General features: G+C 34.8%; 1 pseudogene; it reads right to left on the bottom strand.

The window, feature by feature from the left end:
- Positions 1–4,215: 4,215 nt before the first annotated feature.
- Positions 4,216–7,965, bottom strand: LOC107815369 (S-adenosyl-L-methionine:benzoic acid/salicylic acid carboxyl methyltransferase 2-like; annotated as a pseudogene).
- Positions 7,966–9,087: the final 1,122 nt, after the last annotated feature.

Genomic DNA, 9,087 nt, shown 5'->3' with positions numbered 1-9,087 from the left:
GCTTATGAGCTTGCCTTACCTCCCAGCCTAGCAGGAGTTCATTCAATATTTCATGTTTAGATGCTCCGGAAGTATCACGGCGATCCGTCGCATGTGCTATATTTTAGCTCAGTCTACTTGGACAAGGATCTATCTTATGTTGAGGAGCCAGTGGCTATTTTGGACAGGCAGGTTCGAAAGCTGAGGTCAAAGAACATTGCATCAGTAAAGGTTCAATGGCGGGGTCAACCGGTTGAGGAGGTGACTTGGGAGACCGAGCAGGATATGTGCAGCCGTTATCCTCGTCTTTTCACCACTTGAGGTATGTCTCTATGCTCATTCGAGGATGAATGATTATTTTAAGAGCGAGAGGATGTAACGACCCGGTCGGTCCTTTTGAAAGTTATAACCCCGATCCCCTATTAATTGCTTCCTCGTATCTAATTTAAGCTATTGTGACTTGTCAGGAGGTTTCGTTTTGGTTTTTGGAGTGTATTGGGACACTTAGTCCTTAAACGAAAGCTTAAGTCTTAGAATTTGGACCGTAGTTCGAAATATGTGAAGACAACTTCAGAATGGAGTTTCGTCAATTCCGTTAGCTCTGTTGAGTGATTTTGGGCTTATGTGCGTGTCCAGATTATGTTTTGGAGGTCCATTTCTTATTAAGCTTGAAATGGTAAAAGTCGAATTTTTGGAGTTTTGGATAGATTGTGGAATTTTTGATATCGAGGTCGAAATCCCATTCTGAAAGTTGAAGTAGGTCCGTAATGTTGAATATGACTTGTGTGCAAAATTTGAGGTCAATCGGACGTGGTTTGTTTAGTTTCAGCATCGGTTGTCGAATTTGAAAGTTTCTAGTTCATTAAGTTTGAATTGGAGAGTGATTTGTGGTTTTAGCATTGTTTGATGTGATTTGAGGGCTCGACTAAGTTTATATGACATTTTATGAGTTGTTGGTATGTTTGGTTGAGGTACCGGGGGCCTCGGGTGTGTTTCGGATGCTCAATGGATCATTTTGGACCTTAGAAAGGTAGCAGATATTTTTGGTATTTTTGTTGCAGAAGTTTGTTCTTCGCGTTCACAAAGAGGAGCTCGCGTTCGCGAAGGTGTGGTCAGTGGAAGAATCGCGAATGCGAGGAGTAGAATGCATCCGCGAAGAGGAAACTGGAACAACTGGGACCTCAGGAATATGTTCTACGTGTTCGCGTAGAGGAGAACACGTTCGCGAAGGGTCTGGCAAGTGAAGCTACGCAATCGCGAGATGAAACTCGCGTTCGCGAAAGAGGAAATTCGATCAGTGGATTTTTGTTCCATGCGAACGTGAGGAGATGGACACGTTTGCGAAGAAGGATTACCTGGTCAGTACTTAAACATTTCAAAAATGAGGGTTAGACATTTTTATCAAAACTTGAGTTTGGGAGCTCGAATTTGGACGTGATTTTGAGGGATTTTCAGAGCTATCAATTGGATAATGATTCTTAATTTGATTTTGGTTATATCTCACTAATCTATCATTAATTTTATCATCTAATTTCAAATTTGGGGTGAAAATTGAGAAAATGGGAAAAAGTTCTTTAACTAAGATTTCGAGTTTTGATTGGGATTTTGACATCGGATTTGGATAATTTTGGTACGAGCGAACTCGTGAGTGAATGGGTGTTCATATTTTGTGATTTTTACCCGATTCTGAGACGCGGGCCCGGGGAGGCTTTTTGGGCGTCTTTATATTTTCTTACCTTAGCTTTGATTTCATTAGCTAGATTAATTTCTTGTAGCTATATTTACATTATGTAATTAATTGGCTAGATTTGGGCCATCCTGAACTGGATATTCCTGAAAAGAGCATTATTACGGATTGATTTAAGCTTGGTTCGAGGTAAGTGTCTTGCCTAACCTTGTGTGGGGAATTTCCCTTAAAATTTGGTATTGTTTTGATATGTGAGCACCGTGTATGTGAAGTGATGAGTATGTACACGGGCTAATTATTGTCAAAACCCGATTTTCACAGAGTAATAACATGTTATTCTTCTTATTTCAGTTATATTAGCATGTGTAGTACCCTGCTAGCTTGAAATAACATGCCTACTTTCCTTAATTGCTTATCTGAACTATGTTCAGCATGTTTAGGGAAATTTCCTGTTTTTCCTTGACTTATACTTAGTCTAAACTATAGGATTTTGTGTTGTAGTTGTTGTTTCTACTATTTGATCTGCATAGTTACCTTGGGACTACGGAATGATATTCCGAGAGATCCCCATGTACTGCATATTTACTTTGGGACTACAGAACGGTATTTCGGGAGATTCCCCTACACTACATATTTACTTTGGGACTACAAAACAATATTCTGGGAGATCCCCCTACATATTTACATTTGGGACTACGGGATGGTATCCTAGGAGATCCCCCTGTTGTTATCTCTGTGTACTGAGCTGATGTCTTCTATGATTTCATTATGTTTAAATTCTATTCTTTATTCTATTACGATAATTTATTCTGCCTTATTTTACAATGTATATACCAGTAGGGCTCTGACCTGATCTCGTCACTAATCGATCGAGGTTAGACTTGGTATTTACTGGGTACTATTGTGGAGTACTCACGCCTTTTCCTGCACTTATTTTTCGTGTGCAGATCTAGGTTCATCTTACCAGCCTCATCACTAGTTGCAGTCGCTATTGCTTATTAGAGACTTTAAGGTACATATGCCCGCGCCCGCAGATCCTCGGAGTCCCCTTTATCCCCCCATGTTTATTTTTCCTTCTTTCTATAGAAATGATGTATAGAACATTTAAGACTCCTTAGTAGCTTGTGACTTACGGTATTCCGGGTTTTGGAAATTGTTTGGTAAATTTTAGAGGTGATAATTGTATATGTCGAGTGACATTCAATTACTTATTAGATATTTGTTACTGTTAGTAGTTAATATTCATGCTTTTATTTTATTTCCGCAAAGTGTTAGGCTTACATAGTTGTGGAGACTAGGTGCCATCACGACAACTCACGGTGAGAGAAATTAGGTCGTGACAGTTGAGGATTTGGGTTTTCACTGATATACTTGAAAAGCGAAAATATTTTTCGGGATACTATGAAAAAACTAAGCATTTTATCTCCGAGTTACTTCTTTTATTACTTGCTTTACGTTGTTATGAATTGTTGTTGGCTATTGGTGTTGAACCCGATTTTTGCTCCAACTCGTCACTACTTTCAACCTAAGGTTAGGTTTGTTACTTATTGGGTACATGGAGTTGGTTGTACTCATACTACACTTCTGCACTTTGAGTGCAGATATTGGCTGCTGATGTTGTTGTATTCGGCAGGAGCTGTATTTGAAAACGTACCTGCGTTTCATTTGTAATTGCCTCTTGTTCGTGGTAGCCTTAGATTCATAAAGATTTGTTTATGTACATTTGATGTATTTATTTTATACTAGCTTTGTAAATTCTAATCTTAGCTGCTCATGATTTGTACTACCGGTCCTTGAAAAATCTAGAGGTGTCAAATGGGTGGGTTGGGTTGCCTTTGGGCGGGTCAATATAGGTTGAGTCAATAATTGAGTGGGTCAACAGATCCGTCCAAAAATTACTTGGCCTAAGATGGTTTAGGTCAAGATGGACTAAAATTCGGGTCATAACCCAACCTACCCAACTCTTATCAAGCTTTAATTAATATGCATTATTTCTTATAAATTATATAATTACTAAATAAAACTTTTTTATGGTTATGGTCATATATTAACATATCATAAAAATTTTTTTTGTAAGACATTCTGACAAAATTACTCATGTATCAATTTGGGCTAAAGATTAGCCCAACTTTAAATGGGTGAGATGGATTGGTTCAAGATATGATAACTTTAATAAATGGACGGATCAATAATCAATCAACTTTGGGCTGGTCATTTGGTCTTGGGCCAAATTTGACAGCCATAGGAGCATCCCTACGTGGTGATTAGTCCGCCAATTCACGCAAACCCAAAGGAATTCTTGCCGGAAATTCAAAAAAAATCATACTAATCGTATTCTTCTCCTCCCTTGATTTATTTGTTGCCTTAGTAGTTATAGGCTTATAGCAGTTTCAATTCTACTATTTGTATTGGGTTTCTTCTTACCTAATTCAACACAAATAGCCGGCCAGATTCACTGTTTAATAAATGGAATATGCAATGATTATACACCTATAACATATGAATTATACATATATTATATATCCACCGACTATTTTTAATTTAAGCGATTAGGTGGATGGTTGTTTGGGTTTATTCTTCATGTTTAAAATAACCAAATTAAGACACCATCTCCTTAAATTAAAAGCACGAAATAACAAAGGTAGAGTATAGCCCCAGTTTCTTTTGGTCATGGAGATGATGACATTTGTGAATATAGTCTTCTCTTTTGCCATGCAATTGACAAAGATTTCTCTGCACTTGTTGAACACTTGATCCATATTCAATTCAGTACCAAAATGGCTGACAAGCAAAGGCTCAGCCAAGGGTCTCAAGCTATTTGCCATATTGTCACTATTGATGCAATCTTGGGGTGTGACCTTTTCTCGGTCCCTACACAAATGTGAGTCGCCTTGTACACCGAACCGACCTGTATTACTGCAGGCTTCATCAGAAACATCAATATGAAATTCTGAATTTTCCAAGACATCAATAGTGAAAGATCCCTCCTTTTCAACTTTATACTTCACTTCTGCAGGAGATGGATGGTATATAGGAATATTGAATGAATTTACTTTCTCTTCTTCTATTAAACCCTGCATATTAATAATGAAAATACACTATGAGTTTAACTTCTATATATTAATAATAATTTTTTTATACTATTAGATCAATTAAAAAATTATCGTTCATAATAAGTTGGATTGGCAATTTGAAATTCAAATGTTATATTCCTTCTGCTCTATTTTACGTGATACTGAATTTTCACAAATCGTAAACTTTTAATATTTAAAACTGATTTAGCTTAAACTTCTTGTACCATTACTGACATACAAAGGCGGATCTGCGATTTAAGTCTATTAGTACCTACACGGCTACAACGACCTCAAGTTAATGTGTAATATGATAGTTGAGTTCACAATCAGGTATTTATAAGTATTTAGTGGATTTCTTAATATGTATATTACCTTTGGGCAGAAACTACGGAGCTCACTGAACCGTTACGGCCCTAATGACATGCTCTTATAACTACAGAAATATCATGACATAGTCAAAATATTAAGGAATATGCAAATTATTTTTTTTAAAATTGGTATTTATATGTGTACGATATGTATATAATATTAAAATTTGTTTAGTTTTACCATTTCAACTAACTCTTTGAGGGCCATGACCAGAGGCTCCACAGATCTTCATTGTTCCTACCTAGCATTGTCAATATCATACGTCCTCCTTTCACCAATTCCTTTGAACGATACTTAAGAAAAGTTACAAAATCTCTTTCATATTGCTCATAATATGCTTTAACCACAGTTGTTGGACTTGTTCTTGACACGTAAATATTTCCCTTGTTATCCTCTATACCATCAGGCACCTATATATCACAATTCATGAATTCAAATCTTATGTTAGCTGTTCAAAATAAAGATGTTCTTATTGTGTATATATTCGACCCGTAAGTCGTTTAATTAAACATGTAGAACCTACAATAACAACAATAAGTCCTATATGCTTCTGACGCCTATATATACAAATGATTTCAAATAATAATTTAAAAAAGCAAAATTAAAGATTGAAATTACAACAATAATCCAGTGTAATCTGAAAAGCAAGTTCTTAAAAGAATAATGTATATGCAGACGTTACCCTTACCTTATAACTATAGAGACAAAATTTCGTTCAACATAAATTTGTTAAAGCGGTTGGAAAGATAGCAGCTGATAAGAATGACATGCTTAACCATGATTAATTAGGCTAGAAAAACAATTAGGCCAGAAATATCTTTGCAGTTCAAACGCTAAGTCAATTCATGCATGCTCCTAAACAATCTTGTATGGAGGGGAAAAGTGGTTAGATACATTTAGTGGTGGCAAAATAGTTAAAAGAAAATAGTTTTCACCCATATTATTTATTAAAAAATGTTTTGGATAACAAACTATTTAAAAATTTATCAAATATGGATGAAAACCATATTATCCACTTAGAAAATGGATAATCAATGAGTTTAACATTTACATTTGTAAAGTCTCAAATTGGAGATTCCTCAAATTTGGGAGACTAAGAATTCTCCCAGGGATTAGTCATAATCCGTCAGTTAACCCTTTTTATCCTTTTAAATGTGGGACGGGTAAGATAATTTATCCATTTTTTGCATTACCCATTTTGACTTATCCATATCCGACCCGACCTGCCCATTTGCCATCCCTAGATATGTACAGTTGTTAAATTTGTTGCATTTTGCACCTTTAATGAGTGTCAAGAGGGGTTGCTCTGATGGTAAGCTACTCCCACTTCCAACCAAGAGGTTGTGAGTTCGAGTCTCCCCAAGAACAAGGTAGAAAGTTCTTGGTGGGAATGATGTCGATGGTCTATTTGGAAACAGCCTCTCTACCCATGGTAGAGATAAGATCTGCGTACACACTACCCTCCCCAGACCCCACTAATGGGATTATACTGAGTTGTTGTTGTTGGTGTTGTTGTAATGAGTGTCATATTTTGTGATTTTCACCATGTCCTATTTTTTAAAATGATTTGAACCCCGATCTTTTTATTTAATTACTTGCAAAATAATAAAATCACTCTTTTTTATAAATTTTCTCCATGAGGACAAAATAGGAAGTACAAATTAAAAGAAGCTATAAAATTTCAAAAATAATTCAAGCAAAAATACAAGACCTTGCAAAACTTGCTGGTTCTCTCCTAACTCCTAAGCGACGAAGCCTTATCTTTTAATTTTATGTCATTTTTCTTATTATTTATATTTCCTATTTTACTCTCATGAAAAAAAATTATAAAAGAAAATAAGACATAGTGCATATCACAAAGTGGGACAAACATTAAGGGTGTAAAATGCAACACACCCGAAATAATTGTATCTTATATTTGACCTATTAAAACCACATCTGTATTTGTTTTCCTAGTCAAAGAGTGCAATCATATGCTCCAAATACGAATATTATATTATATTATATTATATTACTCCATCTATTTCATATTAAATGAGATACTTTCCTTTTTAGTCTGTTCCAAAATAAATGACACATTTCTAAATTTGGAAATAATTCAACTTTAAACTCTTTCATTTTACTCATCCCTTAATAAGAAGCTTTTACAGCCACACAAATGTCATGGCCCCACAAACTTTTTACCCCTTAAGCTTTTAAGACCATAAGTTTTAAAAGTCTTATTCTTTTTTCTTAAACTCCGTGCCGAATGAAACGGAGGGAATATATTATATTATATATGAAACGTACTTGAGAAATGAAGTGGAGACTGTAAGAGGAGTGGACAAAGTGCAGACTCTGAGAAGCAAAAAGTCTAGTATAAAATGAACCAGCAACTCCGGTAACAAAGCAATTAGGATCAAATCCATCTCCCATATGTTTCCTCAAATCTTCGTAGAACGCCGGCAACGACCGGAAAATGGTATTGAAATCATTTCCGGGAAGATCATTCAAGAAAACATGAAATTCCGGCGACTGTTTTTGGCCATTGCTTTTGCATTCTTCATAAATAGTTTTAATGAGTCCGGAAATTACGAGAAAAGTGTTTGGTCCAGAGGAGCAACCTAAGTCCGCAATACAAATTGTTTCTGGGGAAAGGCTGCGGTAGAGTGCAGCTATGGCTTCATCTCTTATTGACTTTGTCATTAGGATCACCTTTTGCTGTATAAAAATGCAATGTAAATCAGAAGGTTACAATTTGTTTGTCGTAGTTAGACTTGACATGAAAATTAATAGAGAGAGTAACATTTTTGAACTTGTGATCATAAATATATCATAATATTTATGTTGCTATAAAACTTTTGAAACTTGTCATTTGAACCAGTAGTAGTATTTGTGTGGCTTTGAAATGAAGTAAATTAATTATAATTGAGACTTTATAACCTCTATAAAAAGGCAACCCAGTGCACTAAGCTCCCGCTATGCGCGGGTTTCATGAAATGGCCGGACCACAAGGATCTATTATACGCAGCCTTACCCTGTATTTTTGCAAGAGACTGTTTTTACAACTCGAACCCGTGACCTCCCGCAAAAGTGTGTTTGGATATGCATTTTACTTGAAAAGAATTTAAAGTTTTATGAGTAAAAAATTTCGATAACTTCAAAACTACTCAGAGAGTTATTTTTTTGGGATTTGAAGACTTTATTTTCAAAATTTGGCAAAAAATAGTTAAAATCTATGAAAAAAAATCAGATACTATTTAAAAACATATTCGAAAAAATGCTTCCAAATTTTATGGCCAAAACGGGAGCTAAGGACATTTGGTTACCGGGATTAAGATACTAACCTCAGTATAAAATTTAAAATTATAATTATTTCGTATTTAGCTATTCCCGAAAGATGCATTTTATAATTGAGGAGTTTAAAAAGTTCGACCGAGTTCGATCAATTATTTTAAATCTTATATTTTTTTCAGTCAATAAATTGACCACATAGATTGATTTTTAATACTAACCAAAAATAAAATAAAAAATCAACCCATCATTTTCGATGTGTTTTTGGTCGATAATCAAGAGCCAGTTTAATAATAAAGTTTTTACTGCCTTTATAAAATAAACTAAAAAAAAGAATCAAGAACCAAATTAAAAATAAAGTAAATTGAGATTCTTTTTTGTTTCTCTTTGAAATTTCAAGTATTACATCAAGTATTATAAGCAACAAAAAGTATTTTTTTTTGATAAAGTAGGCGGTTTTCAAATTGATTACCTATATTATCAATTGGAAAAAAAATTATTACAAAAAATTTAATAACTTTGAAGCTAGAAAAATAGACTTAATTAAATATATACATATTTAAAAAAATTAAAATCGTTTGTCAAAGTTCGGATTTAGGCAACAAATATCGTTAAGCCGCCCCTATAAATTAGTTTTGGACCATAGACTTGATCACAAAGGTTACAAAGCTTAGCATAAATATATCCCCACTTCCCAACCCCCTT

The sequence above is a fragment of the Nicotiana tabacum genome, chromosome 11 (assembly GCF_000715075.1).
Source record: "Nicotiana tabacum cultivar K326 chromosome 11, ASM71507v2, whole genome shotgun sequence".
NCBI lineage: Eukaryota > Viridiplantae > Streptophyta > Magnoliopsida > Solanales > Solanaceae > Nicotiana > Nicotiana tabacum.
The sequence above is the reverse complement of the archived record's forward strand: the minus strand, read 5'-3'. Positions and strand labels throughout refer to the sequence as shown.